This window comes from Mytilus trossulus, chromosome 2 (assembly GCF_036588685.1).
Source record: "Mytilus trossulus isolate FHL-02 chromosome 2, PNRI_Mtr1.1.1.hap1, whole genome shotgun sequence".
Classification (NCBI taxonomy): domain Eukaryota; kingdom Metazoa; phylum Mollusca; class Bivalvia; order Mytilida; family Mytilidae; genus Mytilus; species Mytilus trossulus.
Genome location: NC_086374.1, coordinates 84553270 through 84562626, shown reverse-complemented (window position 1 = coordinate 84562626; position 9357 = coordinate 84553270).

The window sequence follows — 9357 nt, the reverse complement described above, 5'->3', positions numbered from 1 at the left end:
TTTTTGTACAAAAAAATGCATTTTACAACTTTTACTGTAGTTGAATTTTACAAGGTCAGACATTTCAAAATTAATCTTCAGATGACTGTTCACATCATGGTTGATCGTTATACGCCAAAGAATAAGTACTTTGTGCGCAGCCTCCATTCAAACGGATAACCGCATCTAAACGTCTTCTGATTCCTGCCATAAATCGACTATTTTGTTGCTTAGGTAGCAGCAACCATTTCTGATGAAGGGCATTGTTTATTTCATGATGTGTTTGAACTGGGGTGTCTTTTCGCGAACTTTCCGCCCAATAGTGTCCCAAATATGCTCGATATGGTTCAAATCCAGGCTACGATCGGGCCAAGGAAGATGAACCGAATTCCATTTGAACATTGGATCTTCCTCCATGATGCTTATTTCCAACTTTGGCGAGCTCTGCACTACATTGGATACGGAAAAATTGGTGTCTGCTCATGAGCAAAGGTCTCCGAAATGGTCTTATCGCACGATAACCAGTAGCGATGAGTCGATCTCGAACAGTTCTTGTTAAAATGCTCATGTATGGCCACCACTCTCGTTTTAAGATTGTCTTGTATACGATGGGTTTCCTTCTGACCAACCTTCATTATGCTTGATTTCCCCTAGCAAATGTTATAGGGGGTCTTCGCTATCTCGGAAGGTCTTTAACAGCGTTTATTGCCTGATTTTTATTCTCAAAACGACTTATAGTGGAAAGATGATGACCAACAATACGTGCTGTTGTTATAGCGACATCCCTGCTTCTCTTATGCTGATAATCTGAATTCTTGCTGCAGTTAAGAGTTGTCAAGGACCCATTTCAAGGTGTCAATCACATTACTTTAAAAACTTGAAGAGTTGAAAACAATGAGGATAAAAACATCTGTTTTGCTGTTTACGGGTACAGTAGCTGCATGTGCAGATAAAAACATTATCGAGTCGATATTTATTGATTAAACTCAGGTGATACTTAAATAATGTTTAACTAGTATTATTTTACCAAATTATATCCCAAAAAAATAAAGAGTGTTTTTTTAATTTCAATTTCAATTTGGTGTTGCAATACTTTTTTCCATGTGTAAAGTAAGAACGCCTTCTAACCACTATCGGTATAATATTAGTTGCCAATGATTATACGAATCTTCCAAGGAAATCTGGATAAAATTGGATAGAGGCAATATGCCAATGAGACCAGCGACCAAACAGTAAAATTAAGTAGTCTGGAGCAGTTGTTCAGTGGATATCATCTGTTGTTGTTGTTCATAAGTGTTTCTCGTTTTTCAATGTTAATAAAGATAAGACCGTTGATTTTCCTGTTTGAATGATTTTATACTCGTAATGTTGGAGTCCTTCATAACTTGCTATTCAATGTGAGCCAATGCTCCTTGTTGAAGGTCTTACTCTGACCTCCAATTGTTATTTTTTTTACATTGTGACTTGGATGAAGAGTTGTCTCATTGGCTCTCGTACCACATCTTATTATTCATTTTCATTACTTCCATAAACTCCATATGTTATTAACACCTATATAGAAGCATCTACCCACACATAAACTGCGACAATATATATATATATTAGATTTGTTCATAATTTAACATGCAAGAGTAAGAACAGTACACTATTATGATTGATGTGCCACTTCATTGCAGATCTAAACTCCCAGAACAAATTATTTCCGACAGTCATGTTAAATTTATATAATCTGCTTTTAAATATTATAACATCCTGGAAACAAAAATTTATAGAACCGAATACTTCATAAACTTTTCATGGTAGTAATGTACCATCGATTAATACACGTCGATTATGGTAGTTTACTTGCGCTCTGGTGGATAGATAAATAAAATAATGTTTTATAAAAATCAATAAAAAAAATTAACTACATTTTTCAAATCTATCAAATGCTTTTAAGAATACTGCATCGTAATAATAATGAGATGATTACAAAGGATTTTTCAAAATAATTATAGTCATAATACAATGACAGGGTGTATACGTGGAATATTAAATGAATGTTTACAGCAATGTCTTTCCAGTTTTTAGCTTAAGCTCGATGAAATTTGAAAGTCAAGTACATGTAACGGGGATTGAATCTTTCACATAAGTTCAATGCCGATACATGGAAATGTGTCTGTCCGAATGCTGGAACTTTTTATAGGTTTTCTTCTGTCAATTGTTATTTGCCAAATATGTTGTTGATTGCAATCGATGATTGTTTCTGTTTAAAGTATTCTCATCTTTGTATAATTTTAACATGTATATACTGCACGGTTGTTCAATAGCTATTACTTAATCGGAACTTTTAATGGATCTGAAAAGTGTTATGAGAAAAACGGCAGTGCACATTTAAAAAAGTTTGATGTATTGATTGAATCATAGTTCCCGACATAATTAAAAGATCTTGAAAACAAATATTTTGCATGTGGCAGACATGATTGTTTCGCTAAAATACCGAGTTCAATTTAAATGTATTATATTGGAAATGTACTGAATTTCTGAAAGTATGCAATTTTTTCAGCATGAGAATTCGTTCCGTCACGTTTCGTCCATACCCATTTCTTCATTATATTAATGCAATACATATACTGTTATTCAGAGATATCCTATAATAGATAAATCTTAAAGTCTTCCAAATATTTGTTTATCAATTGTGTAGCATGGGTACTTTTTATGCTCATGGTACCAGGGGTCCTATTTCTGATAGGAGTTTGAAAATTATAGTTCATAGCTATATAGATTGTTCTGGTACTCCACCATAGTTTAGGTTTAACTATGGCTTAGTAGTAGATATCGTCAATATAGTAAAATTAGTTTTGTAGTACACTTAGAGCAGTGCTCCCAGTGGTTTTTATAAAATCAACTGCCGACATAAACATTTACTATACTATGGAAGAACGGCGGTTCCTGATCAATCGTTAACATTATATGTTCATGTTCTTCTGCATAATAAAAATTCGTTAGTCCAAAGCTTTTTGTCTGGATTTAACTTCATCAGGAAATTTCAAAGCCGAATTTTTGAAAGTCAAGGATTTGGAAGAGCAAAAACATTTAAAGAATAGACCTTAAAGTATAGCCAAATCCATTTAAGGTAAAGTTTGCCTACAGGTATATTATATCTCGAATTTTACATACACAGTCATCTCATTACCAGTATCTATGACAAACGAGACGGTTTTAATTTTGAAATTATAAATTTTCCCCACCTTTAAAGTTAGTAGAAATATACCAGCTTCACTTGCTTATGAGATATACATTTCCCAACTTGTTCAATATTCAAGAGCTTGCAGCTCCTACTCAGACTTTGTGAAACGTCACCAATGTGTCTGAGCAGAAAGTTGATGAACCACGGTGTGATATCATTTGACGTAACTTTGTATTTTTACATCCCGTCAATGTGATTGTATTATCTTTCATTTTTGCTGGTGTGATTTGTATATGCGACTTTTTGAGTTTCTTGTGTTTTTTTAACGTGACTCTGTACTGTAAAAGATCCCGTCATTATGTTATTGTTCTAGTATATGTCATTATGTTATAGTTCTATTATAAATTATAAAATACTTTGAACGACAAACGATAAAATTATTTTAATCACGTAGTGGTATTGAAAAGGAGTAGGTCCGGTTAGAGCCCTTTTTGGCCCCAAAATATAGAAGTTTTACAAAATTGTTAAAATGTAAACTTTTAGTTATTTATTGGATAGTAGAATGGTTCTGCTACTTAAATATTGGCTGTTTTTTTGGCAATACAAGGCACATATATTGAGTACTAGCACCATTAAGTCATGCTAAATTACTGAAATCATCAAAATTCAAGCATTTTAGTTAAATTTTAGACGGTTTCCGTGTTAAACAAAAGTGGCCGCATTCGTGTTCATCCAAAATATTAAAATGTAAGTTGTATTTGATGATAATACATAACTTATATAAAGATTGAGGATGAACACGTATGCGGCCACTTTCAAAAGTGACATTTTTTCGCATATTTGGTAGATTTTTCATATTTTAGCTTGAATCGGATCGTTTTTTATGACTAAATGAGTTAAAATCTTTCACAAAAAATAATTGAATCAAATGAAATAGACACTTAAGTGTTTAAAAAGTGGTCAAAATCTTTCGTCAGATGAAACTGAAATTTGATGCCAAAATCGGTCCTTACCGGACCTACTCCTTTGTGGATTCTTTGAACTTCTGGACAATTTAAAATCTAGGTTTATTTCTGATATTAATTCTAACATACTTTTGTGTTTTAACCCAACATTCCCCATGTGAAATTAAAAAAATCATTTGTTAAAACATTGAACGACAAAATTTCTTCCTATGTGACGTATAAATTTTCTGACTTCAGACACGCGAATCAATGAATGTGTTTTTAATTTGATAGATGCTTTTGTGAATTTTTTGGAAAATTGATTGTATTAAGATTGTTACACAGTGATGACTGCTGAACCCATATTTTGACTATTCTATTTTATTATGTCTGTTCACGCATCGTCGTAAATATAACGGAATTTCATGAAACTGTCGTACAAGTGAAAGGTTAAGCGCTATAAAACCAGGTTAAATCCACCATTTTCTACATTTGAACATGCCTGTACCAAGTCAGGAATATAAGAGTTGTTGTCCATTCGTTTGATGTGTTTTGTCATTTGATTTTGCAATGTGATTAGGGACTTTCCGATTGAATTTTCCTTAGAGTCTTTTTGTGATTTTACTTTTTACTAACCGGAATATATAAAACGATACTAATACACTTACCAATCTTGAAATTTAGTTCCTTATATATTCCATAACACAAGAACTACAATTATCCGTGCAGCCCCTTTTATATACTGTTATAGTAAATTTATCTAATAGAGAGTTTTGTGGCATCACCACATACTTTAAAGCTATATTATCAATTCCTTTTATCACTTTATGGCAATATAACATTTTCAGTGATTATGCATAATTATCGGTCATTTTTCAGGGATTATAACACAAATACCAATACCATTTTATTTACTGTAGTGACATGTGTTTTAAAATATAACACAATGTATCAATAAGCAACACCCGGCCCTCCGACCTTATAATTTAAGCATATAAAAAGGTATAATCGTTAGCGACCGACAAAATATTATATGAACATCCCTGATGTTGTGTATTCTATACATGCATGAATCGCTGGGTTTTTTTTTGTATGTATAAGCATACTTGTCTATGTTGTTTTGTGTATGTAAGCATGCATATTTATGTTATGTATTTTATATATGCCTGCATCTCTATGTTGTGTATTGTATGCATGCATTTTTTATGTTGAGTAGTGCATGTATGCATGCATCTCTATGTTATGTATTATATTTTTGAATGCATCTTTATGTTGTGTATTAGTTGTTAGTATGCATCTTTGTGTTATGTATTGTATTTAGGCATGTTGTGTATTGTTTGTAAGTGTGCATCATTGTGTTATGTATTGTATGTAGGCATGCTTCTTTATATTGTATGTTGTATGTATGCATGCATCTTTATGTTACGTACTGTATGTAGGTATGCATTTTAATATTGTGTATTGTATGTATGTGTGTATGTATGTATGTATCTCTATGTTATGCATTGTATGTATGCATGAATGTAATTTTATTGTATTGTTTTATCACACATACGTCCGAATGTTTTGTATTGTATGTATGCATGTATTTTTATATTGTGTACTGACGTATGCATGCATCTTTATGTAGTGTAGTGCATGTGTGCATGCATCTCTATGTTAGGTTAGTTTGTAATTTGATGTTTATTTTGTATTGTTCACATGTGCTTTTTTTTATCTAATGTGATTGTTTATACATATACATTCTCTATTACTAGCCTATGTAATTTATAGTGAATGATAAATAAAATTCATTCATACTATGTTGTTTTTTGTATGTATTCATACATATCTGTGTTGTGTTGTGTATTGTATTAATGCATGTATCTTTATGGTATGTGTTGTATGTCGACATTAGGTAATGTTTTATATGTATGCGTGTATCTCTATGTTGCGCATAGAATGTATGCAAGTCCCATTATATTGTGTAGTGTATGGTTTTTTATTACTATATTGACACAAGTTGGTTAAAGTTTTAACTACGCTTCCATGTTGGATATCGTCAATATGGTACACATGTTATAACTATTGTGCTAGGGGTAAAACAGTACTTTATAAATATTAACACAGTCGATAATCTGTCGTACGGGAACATTACTAGTAGAACAGAGCAGCGATTTCTGATTAAACTTTACATCGGTAATGGTAAAATTTTTCCGAAACAATCATATTCTACAGTAAAATGTGTTTTGGAAAATATATCGAGAAAACATTAAAGAAAAATCCCCTAAAAAACATCACAATTAGAGAGACATGAAGAGTAAAAAATAAAATTACTAAAAAGAAATATAACAAAAGACTAAATAAACTACCAATAACTGACTCTACAGAGAGAAATTCCACCAGAGTGGATTCTACTACGTGTAGGTTGCCGTACCCTATATGTACATATGATATAATATTACTAACACACATATTTAACACAACTTATACGCTTACCTATGTGAAGTAGTTCCTTGTTCATTCCATTCAGTCCACATGAGATACAAATCTCCAAGCATCAACTTTTATCTACTTACTAGGTTACTTTAATAAAGAGTTTATGTCATGACCACATTATTTAAACAACATGATCAATTTCTTTTATTACTTTAAGGCATAATATATAGATACAAAAACAAGATGAAGAGATTTTATTGTAAAGATAAATTTCAAGTGAAATTGAACAAATCGACTGTAAATAAACATTAATCTATTCGGACAAAAAGATTTATACCCTCGGTTTTATAGGGAAATGAATTTACTATTTAATATTTTGCGATTGTACACTCGTTTGAAGTCCAATTTTCGACAAATATTCAGAAGGGTAACAACAGAGTATGTTAGTATTGAGTACGATTTTATATGTCCTTGCAGACTTCTAATGTATATATCCTTTTGTATTAAGTTTTATTTTTATTGATTCAGAAATAAAGTCCAGACATTGGACGATCATTAACTACGACAATTACAACTAGAGTCTCCAAGAAACCTTTTTCGCTCACCTGATATTTTTATTAACAATTATGCATGAAATAAAGCAATTAATAAAGGGCAATAACTCCTTATAATTTGAATTGACCATCTTGGTCAAGTTCACTTATCAGCAGATTTTAATATGCTGAACATTATTGTTGTTTACACCTTATCTCTATCTATAATAATATTCTTGATAAAAACCCAAAACTGTAAAATTTCCTTAAAATAACTATTTCAAGGGCAGCAACACAGCAACGGCTTGTTTGATTGGTCTGAAAATGTCAGGACAGATAAATTTTTACCTGATGAACATTTTTACCGATATCAGATTTGCTCTGAATCCTTTAGTTTCACAAAATATAAGCTAAAAACTGCATTTATCCCTATGTTCGCTTTTTACCCATGTCGGCAATGTTGGTTGGCAGGTGGGGTCATTGGACACATTTTGTAAACTAGATACCCCAATGATGATTGTGGCCAAGTTTGGTTAAATTGGGTCTATAAGTTTCAGATTTTTTTAAACGTTAAAGGACGAAGGACGACGGACGCCAAGTATGAGAAAAGCTCACTTTACCAATTGTGCCAGGTGAGATAAAAATGAACATATATACATGTGTTTAATAAAATGGAGCAAATTATTAAAAAAAAACACTGAACACAACACTTATCATTATTAACATGGCTGAGTTACTTACTGTATATTAGGGTCACGCGATATCTCACGGTTAATCTATTCGCATCGTCAAAGAAGAGATACATTTAAATTTCATTTTTCAACATAAACACTTACCATGTTCAATTTCCGTAAAAATAAAAATAAAATGTGATTTATCTAGTTTATAAGTTAAACAAAATTGTAAGCATTCTTCCAATAATTTACCAACACTTAATAGTTTTATAAATTTAAAGAACAATTACGATACTTGGCTTTCTGATGTGAATGTTATTGGTTGAAACAAACTTCTTAAGAAAAGGCTGATTGATGGAACTTTTCTCACCAATTTATTTTACTTTCATCTATCAAGGAGTCCCCGAGTAAAACATTTTTAAAATGCGAATTTCTCACGATGAACATAATTAAGAGGAAGATACGGTCAAAACGAGGGTCATTATTAAAATTCCTACTGTACTAATAAACGTGACTTAAAACAAGACATCTAAGATATTTTGTCCATTTCTGCCCAAACGGGGAAAGGGCGAAATTTAACAATCAACAAGCACATGCATACACTGGTTGATTTTTTTTTATATAGAAACATGAATGTACTGTATTTAAAAAAAATAGAAAATGTTGATTATAACATTCAGGTAGTACATATTTTTACATGCAAAAACATATATATTTTATTCGAAAAAACCGAAATGTTCAAAGTAAAAAAAGGAGGCACCATTAATCTGCTCATCTGGAATTGTACCTATATGAGCAGAATTTACACAAGGACCCATCGTTTTGGGTGTATAGTAGATGCTTCAGATTGAACAAGCGAGACGACCTGATTGATTCGTGCCATAAACCAACCAACTCTTTGAAAGAGATGATTTGTGACATATCGTTTATTAAGGTTTGTGGAATGTTTGAAGTAATTCCCACTCCATCACTTTGAACACTTACATTATTCCTTCGACCTCTTAAAAAATGTTAATGGTCGTTCGTTTTAGATCAAACCATGCCTCTATGTACATACAAACTGTAAAATTGAGCTTCAAGCTGATCAATTCCACCATTAAGGATTTTTCGCTTAAAATTTGGCGAATTGGAATTGTACCTACATAAAAATTTACATAAATCACCCATATAATTGGGTACATAGTAGATGCTTCAGATCGAACAAGCGAGAAGAAGAACTGATTGTGGCGAATGACAGACCGACCAAACCCTTGCACGTGGCAATTTAAACAGATGATCACAGATAAGTGACGGTGTGAAATGTTACCAATTCCACCTTTTGGAGAACGAAACTATGCTTCCAGGTACATAAACAATTCAATTCAATTCAATTCAATTCAACTCAAATCTGTATTGCCATAAAACTACATATTCATAGTATGTGACACAACATTACAAAATGAAAATAAAAAATAACAACAACATCATTAATATACACAATAAAAGTAAATATTTTAAGAGTCCCCTGTCCTCAGTTCAATAGACTGTTTTAAAAAGGATCCTAGCTTATTTACCTGAATTTGTGAAATTGGGTTGAGTATATATGTTATTTTATCTATGTCATTTAAATTTATAAAGTGGATATTCTCATTTATCAAAAA